At 42.6% G+C, this 17,533-nt stretch overlaps 8 non-coding genes across 8 annotated transcripts; all 8 read left to right on the forward strand.

The window, feature by feature from the left end:
* The first annotated feature begins 1,830 nt into the window (after positions 1-1,830).
* Positions 1,831-1,970, forward strand: LOC144793596 (U4 spliceosomal RNA). The gene has a single exon (XR_013603080.1). It is a non-coding gene; the product is annotated as a U4 spliceosomal RNA (small nuclear RNA).
* Positions 1,971-3,899: 1,929 nt separating this feature from the next.
* LOC144793838 (U4 spliceosomal RNA) lies at positions 3,900-4,039 on the forward strand. Its single transcript, XR_013603298.1, has one exon. It is a non-coding gene; the product is annotated as a U4 spliceosomal RNA (small nuclear RNA).
* A 1,929-nt stretch (positions 4,040-5,968) lies between these two features.
* On the forward strand, positions 5,969-6,108 carry LOC144793783 (U4 spliceosomal RNA). The gene has a single exon (XR_013603250.1). It is a non-coding gene; the product is annotated as a U4 spliceosomal RNA (small nuclear RNA).
* Positions 6,109-8,037: 1,929 nt separating this feature from the next.
* On the forward strand, positions 8,038-8,177 carry LOC144793006 (U4 spliceosomal RNA). The gene has a single exon (XR_013602680.1). It is a non-coding gene; the product is annotated as a U4 spliceosomal RNA (small nuclear RNA).
* A 1,929-nt stretch (positions 8,178-10,106) lies between these two features.
* On the forward strand, positions 10,107-10,246 carry LOC144793780 (U4 spliceosomal RNA). Its single transcript, XR_013603247.1, has one exon. It is a non-coding gene; the product is annotated as a U4 spliceosomal RNA (small nuclear RNA).
* Positions 10,247-12,175: 1,929 nt separating this feature from the next.
* Positions 12,176-12,315, forward strand: LOC144793724 (U4 spliceosomal RNA). The gene has a single exon (XR_013603196.1). It is a non-coding gene; the product is annotated as a U4 spliceosomal RNA (small nuclear RNA).
* A 1,929-nt stretch (positions 12,316-14,244) lies between these two features.
* LOC144793933 (U4 spliceosomal RNA) lies at positions 14,245-14,384 on the forward strand. The gene has a single exon (XR_013603381.1). It is a non-coding gene; the product is annotated as a U4 spliceosomal RNA (small nuclear RNA).
* Positions 14,385-16,302: 1,918 nt separating this feature from the next.
* On the forward strand, positions 16,303-16,442 carry LOC144793597 (U4 spliceosomal RNA). The gene has a single exon (XR_013603081.1). It is a non-coding gene; the product is annotated as a U4 spliceosomal RNA (small nuclear RNA).
* The last annotated feature ends 1,091 nt before the right edge of the window (positions 16,443-17,533 follow it).

Below are 17,533 nucleotides of genomic sequence, written 5' to 3' on the forward strand. Positions count from 1 at the left end.
GTCTTCAGTTTACTCTTTACGTTCTCTTTTGTTTTCTCAGCTTTTTAAATACAGCAGTAATTTAGGGATTTATTTTCCTTGATGAGTTTTCGTTATTCTTTTATTTCTTCCCCTTTGTTCTCATCTTTGCTCCACAGATTCGCTTGGGTCAGTGATGGGCAGAGGACGGGCTTTGTTTCTGCTCTCTGAAGTGACTCGCAGTCCGGTGCAAGGCTGGGCTCTTCCGAGGTCTCATCTCCCATTCAAATGTGCACTAACCGCCCAGAAAGTTTTTTTCTGGAAGCGAAGGCGTTTGTTATCAGTAGGAAAATATGGAGAGGGTTCATACAGATTGTATGGAGTGTTTCAAACAGAACAAGAACTGACAAAGCTCTTGTTTTTGCCGTTTGACATTATGTAAAGTTTATTTCTAATGCTCTTTGTGGCACTGAGTAATTGATGTTACCCAGCTCTATGACAGGGGCGTAGCTTCTGTTGGTGCAGCAGGTGCAGTTGCACTGGCGCCCAAAGACCTGCGGGCCGCACTGAACCCTGATTATTGCGGTATTTTATAATCCAAACTTCAACAAGGGGGCCTATTTTCTTCCTTGCTCTAGGGCCCATTTTTTCACCTGAGAGCCTTGAAAGACTGCATGGATCCTCCCTGATTTGAATCGGTGACAATGAGGTCAGGCAAAGAGCTCTTGCGTGGCTGCATCAGCCCAACTGGGCTACCAGATCTGGCACATTTGTATGCTGCATGCAGACGGAGACACACAACGTACACACAGCCTTATATAGGGCAAGTATAAAAATCTGTATTGTGACGCAGCTGCGGCGTAAATGTTGCGGCCCATTTACAATGTGACGCATCTAGGGAGATGTGTCACATTGTAAAGTCCCGCATCACATTATACCTGCGTCAGGTATAATGAATGCAGGGGGGGCGTTCCCACGCTAAAAGCCTTCTAGAACTGACGCACTGAAATCTACAAGATTTCACTACATCACTCTACGCCTTCACTGTGTCAAAATCCCTACGCCTGCACAGACCAGGCATAAGTTATGACTCAGGGCTTTTTGCGTCACTTTCATGAGCATTTCAATCAATGCGTCACTTTTGTGCCAACAAATGCGTCAGAATTTCTGACGCATCTGTTAATCCTTGCGCCATGGAGCGCTGTATTGTAAATACAGCACATTCATCGTGGCACAAGGACATTCAGCACTGACTCAAGGAAACTTATGCATCCATGCAGTTGCATCAGGTCCTTGTGAATCTTCCCCTAAAATGTTTTGAAAACCAGGAAACCAGTATATTGTACCTCCTAAAGCTAAAAATGAAATGCAGCAAATGCAACTACGTAGTGCCATGAAATGGCAGACGTGCATTATGGAATATGGAAAAATGTATCTATAATTTATTTTCCTTTAAATTGATTGCCGTTCCTTCTCTAGTAAACATTTGAAGACAGTGGGACCTATGAGGATGCTATTATGAATTTGTGCTTCTTATATTTTCCACAACCCATGGTTAGCAGCCTAGATCTCATCTTTGTGTGAAGGTATATCTGCCTGAGGATCAAATCCATAACTTGGGAGGGTGCTGCTTACCTGGACAGCTATTTAGCATACAATTTCCCATAATTCTCTGCGTGTGGCTATCGACTGTTTGGGGCAGAGAGCTGATAGAAATTAGTAAAACAACACCATTATATGTCTTACATTGCCTATCAGAAGCAGTGGAGGAGTAGTTATGCATAAACAGATAACATCTTTTGAAAAGGAATCATGTTCTTTGTAACATGAGGTACTAGGGCAAGTGTGCATGAAATTCACACTAAATTGTTTAGCTTTGCGCAGTGGCAGTATCGTAGCCAATGAGGTTTAACCGAGGCGCGATTATTGCTTATTGAAAACTTTACCCAATACCCCGTCATGGAGACTTGAAATATAGTCGAAATGGCAATTTTTGACAGTCTCTTCGGAGACTGGAGAATATGTAATTAAAAAATAAGATAGTTTATTTTGCAATGCAATTTACTTGCAGATTTGTGATCTGTGACAAGGACAAAACGGTGACTCTATTTGCCTTCAGTTTACTCTTTACGTTCTCTTTTGTTTTCTCAGCTTTTTAAATACAGCAGTAATATAGGGATTTATTTTCCTTGATGAGTTTTCGTAATTCTTTTATTTCTTCCTCTTTGTTCTCATCTTTGCTCCACAGATTCGCTTGGGTCAGTGATGGGCAGAGGACGGGCTTTGTTTCTGCTCTCTGAGGTGACTCGCAGTCCGGCGCAGGGCTGGGCTCTTCCGAGGTCTCATCTCCCATTCAAATGTGCACTAACCGCCCAGAAAGTTTTTTTCTGGGAGCGAAGGCGTTTGTTATGAGTAGGAAAATGTGTAGAGGGTTCATACAGATTGTATGGAGTGTTTGAAACAGAACAAGAACTGACAAAGCTCTTGTTTTTGCCGTTTGACATTATGTAAAGTTTATTTCTAATGCTCTTTGTGGCACTGAGTAATTGATGTTACCCAGCTCTATGACAGGGGCCTAGCTTCTGTTGGTGCAGCAGGTGCAGTTTCACTGGCGCCCACAGACCTGCGGGACCCACTGAACGCTGATTATTGCGGTATTTTATATTCCAAACTTCAACAAGGGGGCCTATTTACTTCCTTGCTCTAGGGCCCATTTTTTCACCTGAGAGACTTGAAACACTGCATGGAACCTCTCTGATTTGAATTGGTGACAATGAGGTCAGGCAAAGAGCTCTTGTGTGGCTGCATCAGCACAACTGATCGACCAGATCTGGCACATTTGTATGCTGCATGCAGACGGAGACACACAACGTACACACAGCCATATATAGGGCAAGTATAAAAATCTGTATTGTGACGCAGCTGCGGCGTAAATGTTGTGGCCCATTTACAATGTGACGCATCTAGGGAGATGTGTCACATTGTAAAGTCCCGCATCACATTATACCTGCGTCAGGTATAATGTATGCAGGGTGGGCGTTCCCACGCTAAAAGCCTTCTAGAACTGACGCACTGAAATCTACAAGATTTCACTACATCACTCTACGCCTTCACTGTGTCAAAATCCCTACGCCTGCACAGACCAGGCATAAGTTATGACTCAGGGCTTTTTGCGTCACTTTCATGAGCATTTCCAGCAATGCGTCACTTTCGTGCCAACAGATGCGTCAGAATTTCTGACGCATCTGTTAATCCTTGCGCCATGGAGCGCTGTATTGTAAATACAGCACATTCATCGTGGCACAAGGACATTCAGCACTGACTCAAGGAAACTTATGCATCCATGCAGTTGCGTCAGGTCCTTGTGAATCTTCCCCTAAAATGTTTTGAAAACCAGGAAACCAGTATATTGTACCTCCTAAAGCTAAAAATGAAATGCAGCAAATGCAACTATGTAGTGCCATGAAATGGCAGACGTGCATTATGGAATATGGAAAAATGTATCTATAATTTATTTTCCTTTAAATTGATTGCCGTTCCTTCTCTAGTAAACATTTGAAGACAGTGGGACCTATGAGGATGCTATTATGAATTTGTGCTTCTTATATTTTCCACAACTCATGGTTAGCAGCCTAGATCTCATCTTTGTGTGAAGGTATATCTGCCTGAGCATCAAATCCATAACTTGGGAGGGTGCTGCTTACCTGTACAGCTATTTAGCATACAATTTCCCATAATTCTCTGCGTGTGGCTATCGACGGTTTGAGGCAGAGAGCTGATAGAAATTAGTAAAACAACACCATTATATGTCTTACATTGCCTATCAGAAGCAGTGGAGGAGTAGTTATGCATAAACAGATAACATCTTTTGAAAAGGAATCATGTTCTTTGTAACATGAGGTACTAGGGCAAGTGTGCATGAAATTCACACTAAATTGTTTAGCTTTGTGCAGTGGCAGTATCGTAGCCAATGAGGTTTAACCGAGGCGCGATTATTGCTTATTGAAAACTTTACCCAATACCCCGTCATGGAGACTTGAAATATAGTTGAAATAGCAATTTTTGACAGTCTCTTCGGAGACTGGAGAATATGAAATTAAAAAATAAGATAGTTAATTTTGCAATGCAATTTACTTGCAGGTTTGTGATCTGTGACAAGGACAAAACGGTGACTCTATTTGGCTTCAGTTTACTCTTTACGTTCTCTTTTGTTTTCTCAGCTTTTTAAATACAGCAGTAATTTAGGGATTTATTTTCCTTGATGAGTTTTCGTTATTCTTTTATTTCTTCCCCTTTGTTCTCATCTTTGCTCCACGGATTCGCTTGGGTCAGTGATGGGCAGAGGACGGGCTTTGTTTCTGCTCTCTGAGGTGACTCGCAGTCCGGCGCAGGGCTGGGCTCTTCCGAGGTCTCATCTCCCATTCAAATGTGCACTAACCGCACAGAAAGTTTTTTTCTGGGAGCGAAGGCATTTGTTATCAGTAGGAAAATGTGGAGAGGGTTCATACAGATTGTATGGAGTGTTTGAAACAGAACAAGAACTGACAAAGCTCTTGTTTTTGCTGTTTGACATTATGTAAAGTTTATTTCTAATGCTCTTTGTGGCACTGAGTAATTGATGTTACCCAGCTCTATGACAGGGGCGTAGCTTCTGTTGGTGCAGCAGGTGCAGTTGCACTGGTGCCCACAGACCTGCGGGACCCACTGAACCCTGATTATTGCGGTATTTTATATTCCAAACTTCAACAAGGGGGCCTATTTTCTTCCTTGTTCTAGGGCCCATTTTTTCACCTGAGAGCCTTGAAAGACTGCATGGATCCTCTCTGATTTGAATTGGTGACAATGAGGTCAGGCAAAGAGCTCTTGTGTGGCTGCATCAGCCCAACTAGGCTACCAGATCTGGCACATTTGTATGCTGCATGCAGACGGAGACACACAACGTACACACAGCCATATATAGGGCAAGTATAAAAATCTGTATTGTGACGCAGCTGCGGCGTAAATGTTGCGGCCCATTTACAATGTGACGCATCTAGGGAGATGTGTCACATTGTAAAGTCCCGCATCACATTATACCTGCGTCAGGTATAATGAATGCAGGGTGGGCGTTCCCACGCTAAAAGCCTTCTAGAACTGACACACTGAAATCTACAAGATTTCACTACATCACTCTACTCCTTCACTGTGTCAAAATCCCTACGCCTGCACAGACCAGGCATAAGTTATGACTCAGGGCTTTTTGCGTCACTTTCATGAGCATTTCCAGCAATGCGTCACTTTTGTGCCAACAGATGCGTCAGAATTTCTGACGCATCTGTTAATCCTTGCGCCATGGAGCGCTGTATTGTAAATACAGCACATTCATCGTGGCACAAGGACATTCAGCACTGACTCAAGGAAACTTATGCATCCATGCAGTTGCGTCAGGTCCTTGTGAATCTTCCCCTAAAATGTTTTGAAAACCAGGAAACCAGTATATTGTACCTCCTAAAGCTAAAAATGAAATGCAGCAAATGCAACTATGTAGTGCCATGAAATGGCAGACGTGCATTATGGAATATGGAAAAATGTATCTATAATTTATTTTCCTTTAAATTGATTGCCGTTCCTTCTCTAGTAAACATTTGAAGACAGTGGGACCTATGAGGATGCTATTATGAATTTGTGCTTCTTATATTTTCCACAACCCATGGTTAGCAGCCTAGATCTCATCTTTGTGTGAAGGTATATCTGTCTGAGCATCAAATCCATAACTTGGGAGGGTGCTGCTTACCTGGACAGCTATTTAGCATACAATTTCCCATAATTCTCTGCGTGTGGCTATCGACTGTTTGGGGCAGAGAGCTGATAGAAATTAGTAAAACAACACCATTATATGTCTTACATTGCCTATCAGAAGCAGTGGAGGAGTAGTTATGCATAAACAGATAACATCTTTTGAAAAGGAATCATGTTCTTTGTAACATGAGGTACTGGGGCAAGTGTGCATGAAATTCACACTAAATTGTTTAGCTTTGCGCAGTGGCAGTATCGTAGCCAATGAGGTTTAACCGAGGCGCGATTATTGCTTATTGAAAACTTTACCCAATACCCCGTCATGGAGACTTGAAATATAGTCGAAATCGCAATTTTTGACAGTCTCTTCGGAGACTGGAGAATATGTAATTAAAAAATAAGATAGTTTATTTTGCAATGCAATTTTCTTGCAGATTTGTGATCTGTGACAAGGACAAAACGGTGATCCTATTTGTCTTCAGTTTACTCTTTACGTTCTCTTTTGTTTTCTCAGCTTTTTAAATACAGCAGTAATTTAGGGATTTATTTTCCTTGATGAGTTTTCGTTATTCTTTTATTTCTTCCCCTTTGTTCTCATCTTTGCTCCACAGATTCGCTTGGGTCAGTGATGGGCAGAGGACGGGCTTTGTTTCTGCTCTCTGAAGTGACTCGCAGTCCGGTGCAAGGCTGGGCTCTTCCGAGGTCTCATCTCCCATTCAAATGTGCACTAACCGCCCAGAAAGTTTTTTTCTGGAAGCGAAGGCGTTTGTTATCAGTAGGAAAATATGGAGAGGGTTCATACAGATTGTATGGAGTGTTTCAAACAGAACAAGAACTGACAAAGCTCTTGTTTTTGCCGTTTGACATTATGTAAAGTTTATTTCTAATGCTCTTTGTGGCACTGAGTAATTGATGTTACCCAGCTCTATGACAGGGGCGTAGCTTCTGTTGGTGCAGCAGGTGCAGTTGCACTGGCGCCCAAAGACCTGCGGGCCGCACTGAACCCTGATTATTGCGGTATTTTATAATCCAAACTTCAACAAGGGGGCCTATTTTCTTCCTTGCTCTAGGGCCCATTTTTTCACCTGAGAGCCTTGAAAGACTGCATGGATCCTCCCTGATTTGAATCGGTGACAATGAGGTCAGGCAAAGAGCTCTTGCGTGGCTGCATCAGCCCAACTGGGCTACCAGATCTGGCACATTTGTATGCTGCATGCAGACGGAGACACACAACGTACACACAGCCTTATATAGGGCAAGTATAAAAATCTGTATTGTGACGCAGCTGCGGCGTAAATGTTGCGGCCCATTTACAATGTGACGCATCTAGGGAGATGTGTCACATTGTAAAGTCCCGCATCACATTATACCTGCGTCAGGTATAATGAATGCAGGGGGGGCGTTCCCACGCTAAAAGCCTTCTAGAACTGACGCACTGAAATCTACAAGATTTCACTACATCACTCTACGCCTTCACTGTGTCAAAATCCCTACGCCTGCACAGACCAGGCATAAGTTATGACTCAGGGCTTTTTGCGTCACTTTCATGAGCATTTCAATCAATGCGTCACTTTTGTGCCAACAGATGCGTCAGAATTTCTGACGCATCTGTTAATCCTTGCGCCATGGAGCGCTGTATTGTAAATACAGCACATTCATCGTGGCACAAGGACATTCAGCACTGACTCAAGGAAACTTATGCATCCATGCAGTTGCATCAGGTCCTTGTGAATCTTCCCCTAAAATGTTTTGAAAACCAGGAAACCAGTATATTGTACCTCCTAAAGCTAAAAATGAAATGCAGCAAATGCAACTACGTAGTGCCATGAAATGGCAGACGTGCATTATGGAATATGGAAAAATGTATCTATAATTTATTTTCCTTTAAATTGATTGCCGTTCCTTCTCTAGTAAACATTTGAAGACAGTGGGACCTATGAGGATGCTATTATGAATTTGTGCTTCTTATATTTTCCACAACCCATGGTTAGCAGCCTAGATCTCATCTTTGTGTGAAGGTATATCTGCCTGAGGATCAAATCCATAACTTGGGAGGGTGCTGCTTACCTGGACAGCTATTTAGCATACAATTTCCCATAATTCTCTGCGTGTGGCTATCGACTGTTTGGGGCAGAGAGCTGATAGAAATTAGTAAAACAACACCATTATATGTCTTACATTGCCTATCAGAAGCAGTGGAGGAGTAGTTATGCATAAACAGATAACATCTTTTGAAAAGGAATCATGTTCTTTGTAACATGAGGTACTAGGGCAAGTGTGCATGAAATTCACACTAAATTGTTTAGCTTTGCGCAGTGGCAGTATCGTAGCCAATGAGGTTTAACCGAGGGGCGATTATTGCTTATTGAAAACTTTACCCAATACCCCGTCATAGAGACTTGAAATATAGTCGAAATGGCAAATTTTGACAGTCTCTTCGGAGACTGGAGAATATGTAATTAAAAAATAAGATAGTTTATTTTGCAATGCAATTTACTTGCAGATTTGTGATCTGTGACAAGGACAAAACGGTGACTCTATTTGGCTTCAGTTTACTCTTTACGTTCTCTTTTGTTTTCTCAGCTTTTTAAATACAGCAGTAATATAGGGATTTATTTTCCTTGATGAGTTTTCGTAATTCTTTTATTTCTTCCTCTTTGTTCTCATCTTTGCTCCACAGATTCGCTTGGGTCAGTGATGGGCAGAGGACGGGCTTTGTTTCTGCTCTCTGAAGTGACTCGCAGTCCGGCGCAGGGCTGGGCTCTTCCGAGGTCTCATCTCCCATTCAAATGTGCACTAACCGCCCAGAACCTTTTTTTCTGGGAGCGAAGGCGTTTGTTATCAGTACGAAAATGTGGAGAGGGTTCATACAGATTGTATGGAGTGTTTGAAACAGAACAAGAACTGACAAAGCTCTTGTTTTTGCCGTTTGACATTATGTAAAGTTTATTTCTAATGCTCTTTGTGGCACTGAGTAATTGATGTTACCCAGCTCTATGACAGGGGCCTAGCTTCTGTTGGTGCAGCAGGTGCAGTTTCACTGGCGCCCACAGACCTGCGGGACCCACTGAACGCTGATTATTGCGGTATTTTATATTCCAAACTTCAACAAGGGGGCCTATTTACTTCCTTGCTCTAGGGCCCATTTTTTCACCTGAGAGACTTGAAACACTGCATGGATCCTCTCTGATTTGAATTGGTGACAATGAGGTCAGGCAAAGAGCTCTTGTGTGGCTGCATCAGCACAACTGGGGTACCAGATCTGGCACATTTGTATGCTGCATGCAGACGGAGACACACAAAGTACACACAGCCATATATAGGGCATTTATAAAAATCTGTATTGTGACGCAGCTGCGGCGTAAATGTTGTGGCCCATTTACAATGTGACGCATCTAGGGAGATGTGTCACATTGTAAAGTCCCGCATCACATTATACCTGCGTCAGGTATAATGTATGCAGGGTGGGCGTTCCCACGCTAAAAGCCTTCAGGAACTGATGCACTGAAATCTACAAGATTTCACTACATCACTCTACGCCTTCACTGTGTCAAAATCCCTACGCCTGCACAGACCAGGCATAAGTTATGACTCAGGGCTTTTTGCGTCACTTTCATGAGCATTTCCAGCAATGCGTCACTTTCGTGCCAACAGATGCGTCAGAATTTCTGACGCATCTGTTAATCCTTGCGCCATGGAGCGCTGTATTGTAAATACAGCACATTCATCGTGGCACAAGGACATTCAGCACTGACTCAAGGAAACTTATGCATCCATGCAGTTGCGTCAGGTCCTTGTGAATCTTCCCCTAAAATGTTTTGAAAACCAGGAAACCAGTATATTGTACCTCCTAAAGCTAAAAATGAAATGCAGCAAATGCAACTATGTAGTGCCATGAAATGGCAGACGTGCATTATGGAATATGGAAAAATGTATCTATAATTTATTTTCCTTTAAATTGATTGCCGTTCCTTCTCTAGTAAACATTTGAAGACAGTGGGACCTATGAGGATGCTATTATGAATTTGTGCTTCTTATATTTTCCACAACCCATGGTTAGCAGCCTAGATCTCATCTTTGTGTGAAGGTATATCTGCCTGAGCATCAAATCCATAACTTGGGAGGGTGCTGCTTACCTGGACAGCTATTTAGCATACAATTTCCCATAATTCTCTGCGTGTGGCTATCGACTGTTTGGGGCAGAGAGCTGATAGAAATTAGTAAAACAACACCATTATATGTCTTACATTGCCTATCAGAAGCAGTGGAGGAGTAGTTATGCATAAACAGATAACATCTTTTGAAAAGGAATCATGTTTTTTGTAACATGAGGTACTAGGGCAAGTGTGCATGAAATTCACACTAAATTGTTTAGCTTTGCGCAGTGGCAGTATCGTAGCCAATGAGGTTTAACCGAGGCGCGATTATTGCTTATTGAAAACTTTACCCAATACCCCGTCATGGAGACTTGAAATATAGTCGAAATGGCAAATTTTGACAGTCTCTTCGGAGACTGGAGAATATGTAATTAAAAAATAAGATAGTTTATTTTGCAATGCAATTTACTTGCAGATTTGTGATCTGTGACAAGGACAAAACGGTGACTCTATTTGGCTTCAGTTTACTCTTTACGTTCTCTTTTGTTTTCTCAGCTTTTTAAATACAGCAGTAATATAGGGATTTATTTTCCTTGATGAGTTTTCGTAATTCTTTTATTTCTTCCTCTTTGTTCTCATCTTTGCTCCACAGATTCGCTTGGGTCAGTGATGGGCAGAGGACGGGCTTTGTTTCTGCTCTCTGAGGTGACTCGCAGTCCGGCGCAGGGCTGGGCTCTTCCGAGGTCTCATCTCCCATTCAAATGTGCACTAACCGCCCAGAAAGTTTTTTTCTGGGAGCGAAGGCGTTTGTTATCAGTAGGAAAATGTGTAGAGGGTTCATACAGATTGTATGGAGTGTTTGAAACAGAACAAGAACTGACAAAGCTCTTGTTTTTGCCGTTTGACATTATGTAAAGTTTATTTCTAATGCTCTTTGTGGCACTGAGTAATTGATGTTACCCAGCTCTATGACAGGGGCGTAGCTTCTGTTGGTGCAGCAGGTGCAGTTGCACTGGCGCCCACAGACCTGCGGGACCCACTGAACCCTGATTATTGCGGTATTTTATATTCCAAACTTCAACAAGGGGGCCTATTTTCTTCCTTGCTCTAGGGCCCATTTTTTCACCTGAGAGCCTTGAAAGACTGCATGGATCCTCTCTGATTTGAATAGGTGACAATGAGGTCAGGCAAAGAGCTCTTGTGTGGCTGCATCAGCCCAACTGGGCTACCAGATCTGGCACATTTGTATGCTGCATGCAGACGGAGACACACAACGTACACACAGCCATATATAGGGCAAGTATAAAAATCTGTATTGTGACGCAGCTGCGGCGTAAATGTTGTGGCCCATTTACAATGTGACGCATCTAGGGAGATGTGTCACATTGTAAAGTCCCGCATCACATTATACCTGCGTCAGGTATAATGAATGCTGGGTGGGCGTTCCCACGCTAAAAGCCTTCTAGAACTGACGCACTGAAATCTACAAGATTTCACTACATCACTCTACTCCTTCACTGTGTCAAAATCCCTACGCCTGCACAGACCAGGCATAAGTTATGACTCAGGGCTTTTTGCGTCACTTTCATGAGCATTTCCAGCAATGCGTCACTTTTGTGCCAACAGATGCGTCAGAATTTCTGACGCATCTGTTAATCCTTGCGCCATGGAGCGCTGTATTGTAAATACAGCACATTCATCGTGGCACAAGGACATTCAGCACTGACTTAAGGAAACTTATGCATCCATGCAGTTGCGTCAGGTCCTTGTGAATCTTCCCCTAAAATGTTTTGAAAACCAGGAAACCAGTATATTGTACCTCCTAAAGCTAAAAATGAAATGCAGCAAATGCAACTATGTAGTGCCATGAAATGGCAGACGTGCATTATGGAATATGGAAAAATGTATCTATAATTTATTTTCCTTTAAATTGATTGCCGTTCCTTCTCTAGTAAACATTTGAAGACAGTGGGACCTATGAGGATGCTATTATGAATTTGTGCTTCTTATATTTTCCACAACCCATGGTTAGCAGCCTAGATCTCATCTTTGTGTGAAGGTATATCTGCCTGAGCATCAAATCCATAACTTGGGAGGGTGCTGCTTACCTGTACAGCTATTTAGCATACAATTTCCCATAATTCTCTGCGTGTGGCTATCGACGGTTTGAGGCAGAGAGCTGATAGAAATTAGTAAAACAACACCATTATATGTCTTACATTGCCTATCAGAAGCAGTGGAGGAGTAGTTATGCATAAACAGATAACATCTTTGGAAAAGGAATCATGTTCTTTGTAACATGAGGTACTAGGGCAAGTGTGCATGAAATTCACACTAAATTGTTTAGCTTTGCGCAGTGGCAGTATTGTAGCCAATGAGGTTTAACCGAGGCGCGATTATTGCTTATTGAAAACTTTACCCAATACCCCGTCATGGAGACTTGAAATATAGTCGAAATGGCAATTTTTGACAGTCTCTTCGGAGAGTGGAGAATATGTAATTAAAAAATAAGATAGTTTATTTTGCAATGCAATTTACTTGCAGGTTTGTGATCTGTGACAAGGACAAAACGGTGACTCTATTTGGCTTCAGTTTACTCTTTACGTTCTCTTTTGTTTTCTCAGCTTTTTAAATACAGCAGTAATTTAGGGATTTATTTTCCTTGATGAGTTTTCGTTATTCTTTTATTTCTTCCCCTTTGTTCTCATCTTTGCTCCACGGATTCGCTTGGGTCAGTGATGGGCAGAGGACGGGCTTTGTTTCTGCTCTCTGAGGTGACTCGCAGTCCGGCGCAGGGCTGGGCTCTTCCGAGGTCTCATCTCCCATTCAAATGTGCACTAACCGCCCAGAAAGTTTTTTTCTGGGAGCGAAGGCATTTGTTATCAGTAGGAAAATGTGGAGAGGGTTCATACACATTGTATGGAGTGTTTGAAACAGAACAAGAACTGACAAAGCTCTTGTTTTTGCCGTTTGACATTATGTAAAGTTTATTTCTAATGCTCTTTGTGGCACTGAGTAATTGATGTTACCCAGCTCTATGACAGGGGCGTAGCTTCTGTTGGTGCAGCAGGTGCAGTTGCACTGGCGCCCACAGACCTGCGGGACCCACTGAACCCTGATTATTGCGGTATTTTATATTCCAAACTTCAACAAGGGGGCCTATTTTCTTCCTTGCTCTAGGGCCCATTTTTTCACCTGAGAGCCTTGAAAGACTGCATGGATCCTCTCTGATTTGAATTGGTGACAATGAGGTCAGGCAAAGAGCTCTTGTGTGGCTGCATCAGCCCAACTGGGCTACCAGATCTGGCACATTTGTATGCTGCATGCAGACGGAGACACACAACGTACACACAGCCATGTATAGGGCAAGTATAAAAATCTGTATTGTGACGCAGCTGCGGCGTAAATGTTGTGGCCCATTTACAATGTGACGCATCTAGGGAGATGTGTCACATTGTAAAGTCCCGCATCACATTATACCTGCGTCAGGTATAATGAATGCAGGGTGGGCGTTCCCACGCTAAAAGCCTTCTAGAACTGACGCACTGAAATCTACAAGATTTCACTACATCACTCTACTCCTTCACTGTGTCAAAATCCCTACGCCTGCACAGACCAGGCATAAGTTATGACTCAGGGCTTTTTGCGTCACTTTCATGAGCATTTCCAGCAATGCGTCACTTTTGTGCCAACAGATGCGTCAGAATTTCTGACGCATCTGTTAATCCTTGCGCCATGGAGCGCTGTATTGTAAATACAGCACATTCATCGTGGCACAAGGACATTCAGCACTGACTCAAGGAAACTTATGCATCCATGCAGTTGCGTCAGGTCCTTGTGAATCTTCCCCTAAAATGTTTTGAAAACCAGGAAACCAGTATATTGTACCTCCTAAAGCTAAAAATGAAATGCAGCAAATGCAACTATGTAGTGCCATGAAATGGCAGACGTGCATTATGGAATATGGAAAAATGTATCTATAATTTATTTTCCTTTAAATTGATTGCCGTTCCTTCTCTAGTAAACATTTGAAGACAGTGGGACCTATGAGGATGCTATTATGAATTTGTGCTTCTTATATTTTCCACAACCCATGGTTAGCAGCCTAGATCTCATCTTTGTGTGAAGGTATATCTGCCTGAGCATCAAATCCATAACTTGGGAGGGTGCTGCTTACCTGGACAGCTATTTAGCATACAATTTCCCATAATTCTCTGCGTGTGGCTATCGACTGTTTGGGGCAGAGAGCTGATAGAAATTAGTAAAACAACACCATTATATGTCTTACATTGCCTATCAGAAGCAGTGGAGGAGTAGTTATGCATAAACAGATAACATCTTTTGAAATAGAATCATGTTCTTTGTAACATGAGGTACTAGGGCAAGTGTGCATGAAATTCACACTAAATTGTTTAGCTTTGCGCAGTGGCAGTATCGTAGCCAATGAGATTTAACCGAGGCGCGATTATTGCTTATTGAAAACTTTACCCAATACCACGTCATGGAGACTTGAAATATAGTCGAAATGGCAATTTTTGACAGTCTCTTCGGAGACTGGAGAATATGTAATTAAAAAATAAGATAGTTTATTTTGCAATGCAGATTTGTGATCTGTGACAAGGACAAAACGGTGACTCTATTTGGCTTCAGTTTACTCTTTACGTTCTCTTTTGTTTTCTCAGCTTTTTAAATACAGCAGTAATATAGGGATTTATTTTCCTTGATGAGTTTTCGTAATTCTTTTATTTCTTCCTCTTTGTTCTCATCTTTGCTCCACAGATTCGCTTGGGTCAGTGATGGGCAGAGGACGGGCTTTGTTTCTGCTCTCTGAGGTGACTCGCAGTCCGGCGCAGGGCTGGGCTCTTCCGAGGTCTCATCTCCCATTCAAATGTGCACTAACCGCCCAGAAAGTTTTTTTCTGGGAGCGAAGGCGTTTGTTATCAGTAGGAAAATGTGGAGAGGGTTCATACAGATTGTATGGAGTGTTTGAAACAGAACAAGAACTGACAAAGCTCTTGTTTTTGCCGTTTGACATTATGTAAAGTTTATTTCTAATGCTCTTTGTGGCACTGAGTAATTGATGTTACCCAGCTCTATGACAGGGGCCTAGCTTCTGTTGGTGCAGCAGGTGCAGTTTCACTGGCGCCCACAGACCTGCGGGACCCACTGAACGCTGAATATTGCGGTATTTTATATTCCAAACTTCAACAAGGGGGCCTATTTACTTCCTTGCTCTAGGGCCCATTTTTTCACCTGAGAGACTTGAAACACTGCATGGATCCTCTCTGATTTGAATTGGTGACAATGAGGTCAGGCAAAGAGCTCTTGTGTGGCTGCATCAGCACAACTGGGCTACCAGATCTGGCACATTTGTATGCTGCATGCAGACGGAGACACACAACGTACACACAGCCATATATAGGGCAAGTATAAAAATCTGTATTGTGACGCAGCTGCGGCGTAAATGTTGTGGCCCATTTACAATGTGACGCATCTAGGGAGATGTGTCACATTGTAAAGTCCCGCATCACATTATACCTGCGTCAGGTATAATGTATGCAGGGTGGGCGTTCCCACGCTAAAAGCCTTCTAGAACTGACGCACTGAAATCTACAAGATTTCACTACATCACTCTACGCCTTCACTGTGTCAAAATCCCTACGCCTGCACAGACCAGGCATAAGTTATGACTCAGGGCTTTTTGCGTCACTTTCATGAGCATTTCCAGCAATGCGTCACTTTCGTGCCAACAGATGCGTCAGAATTTCTGACGCATCTGTTAATCCTTGCGCCATGGAGCGCTGTATTGTAAATACAGCACATTCATCGTGGCACAAGGACATTCAGCACTGACTCAAGGAAACTTATGCATCCATGCAGTTGCGTCAGGTCCTTGTGAATCTTACCCTAAAATGTTTTGAAAACCAGGAAACCAGTATATTGTACCTCCTAAAGCTAAAAATGAAATGCAGCAAATGCAACTATGTAGTGCCATGAAATGGCAGACGTGCATTATGGAATATGGAAAAATGTATCTATAATTTATTTTCCTTTAAATTGATTGCCGTTCCTTCTCTAGTAAACATTTGAAGACAGTGGGACCTATGAGGATGCTATTATGAATTTGTGCTTCTTATATTTTCCACAACCCATGGTTAGCAGCCTAGATCTCATCTTTGTGTGAAGGTATATCTGCCTGAGCATCAAATCCATAACTTGGGAGGGTGCTGCTTACCTGTACAGCTATTTAGCATACAATTTCCCATAATTCTCTGCGTGTGGCTATCGACGGTTTGAGGCAGAGAGCTGATAGAAATTAGTAAAACAACACCATTATATGTCTTACATTGCCTATCAGAAGCAGTGGAGGAGTAGTTATGCATAAACAGATAACATCTTTGGAAAAGGAATCATGTTCTTTGTAACATGAGGTACTAGGGCAAGTGTGCATGAAATTCACACTAAATTGTTTAGCTTTGCGCAGTGGCAGTATCGTAGCCAATGAGGTTTAACCGAGGCGCGATTATTGCTTATTGAAAACTTTACCCAATACCCCGTCATGGAGACTTGAAATATAGTCGAAATGGCAATTTTTGACAGTCTCTTCGGAGACTGGAGAATATGTAATTAAAAAATAAGATAGTTTATTTTGCAATGCAATTTACTTGCAGGTTTGTGATCTGTGACAAGGACAAAACGGTGACTCTATTTGGCTTCAGTTTACTCTTTACGTTCTCTTTTGCTTTCTCAGCTTTTTAAATACAGCAGTAATTTAGGGATTTATTTTCCTTGATGAGTTTTCGTTATTCTTTTATTTCTTCCCCTTTGTTCTCATCTTTGCTCCACGGATTCGCTTGGGTCAGTGATGGGCAGAGGACGGGCTTTGTTTCTGCTCTCTGAGGTGACTCGCAGTCCGGCGCAGGGCTGGGCTCTTCCGAGGTCTCATCTCCCATTCAAATGTGCACTAACCGCCCAGAAAGTTTTTTTCTGGGAGCGAAGGCATTTGTTATCAGTAGGAAAATGTGGAGAGGGTTCATACAGATTGTATGGAGTGTTTGAAACAGAACAAGGACTGACAAAGCTCTTGTTTTTGCCGTTTGACATTATGTAAAGTTTATTTCTAATGCTCTTTGTGGCACTGAGTAATTGATGTTACCCAGCTCTATGACAGGGGCGTAGCTTCTGTTGGTGCAGCAGGTGCAGTTGCACTGGCGCCCACAGACCTGCGGGACCCACTGAACCCTGATTATTGCGGTATTTTATATTCCAAACTTCAACAAGGGGGCCTATTTTCTTCCTTGCTCTAGGGCCCATTTTTTCACCTGAGAGCCTTGAAAGACTGCATGGATCCTCTCTGATTTGAATTGGTGACAATGAGGTCAGGCAAAGAGCTCTTGTGTGGCTGCATCAGCCCAACTGGGCTACCAGATCTGGCACATTTGTATGCTGCATGCAGACGGAGACACACAACGTACACACAGCCATATATAGGGCAAGTATAAAAATCTGTATTGTGACGCAGCTGCGGCGTAAATGTTGTGGCCCATTTACAAGGTGACGCATCTAGGGAGATGTGTCACATTGTAAAGTCCCGCATCACATTATACCTGCGTCAGTATAATGAATGCAGGGTGGGCGTTCCCACGCTAAAAGCCTTCTAGAACTGACGCACTGAAATCTACAAGATTTCACTACATCACTCT

This window comes from Lissotriton helveticus, chromosome 11, assembly GCF_964261635.1.
Source record: "Lissotriton helveticus chromosome 11, aLisHel1.1, whole genome shotgun sequence".
NCBI lineage: Eukaryota > Metazoa > Chordata > Amphibia > Caudata > Salamandridae > Lissotriton > Lissotriton helveticus.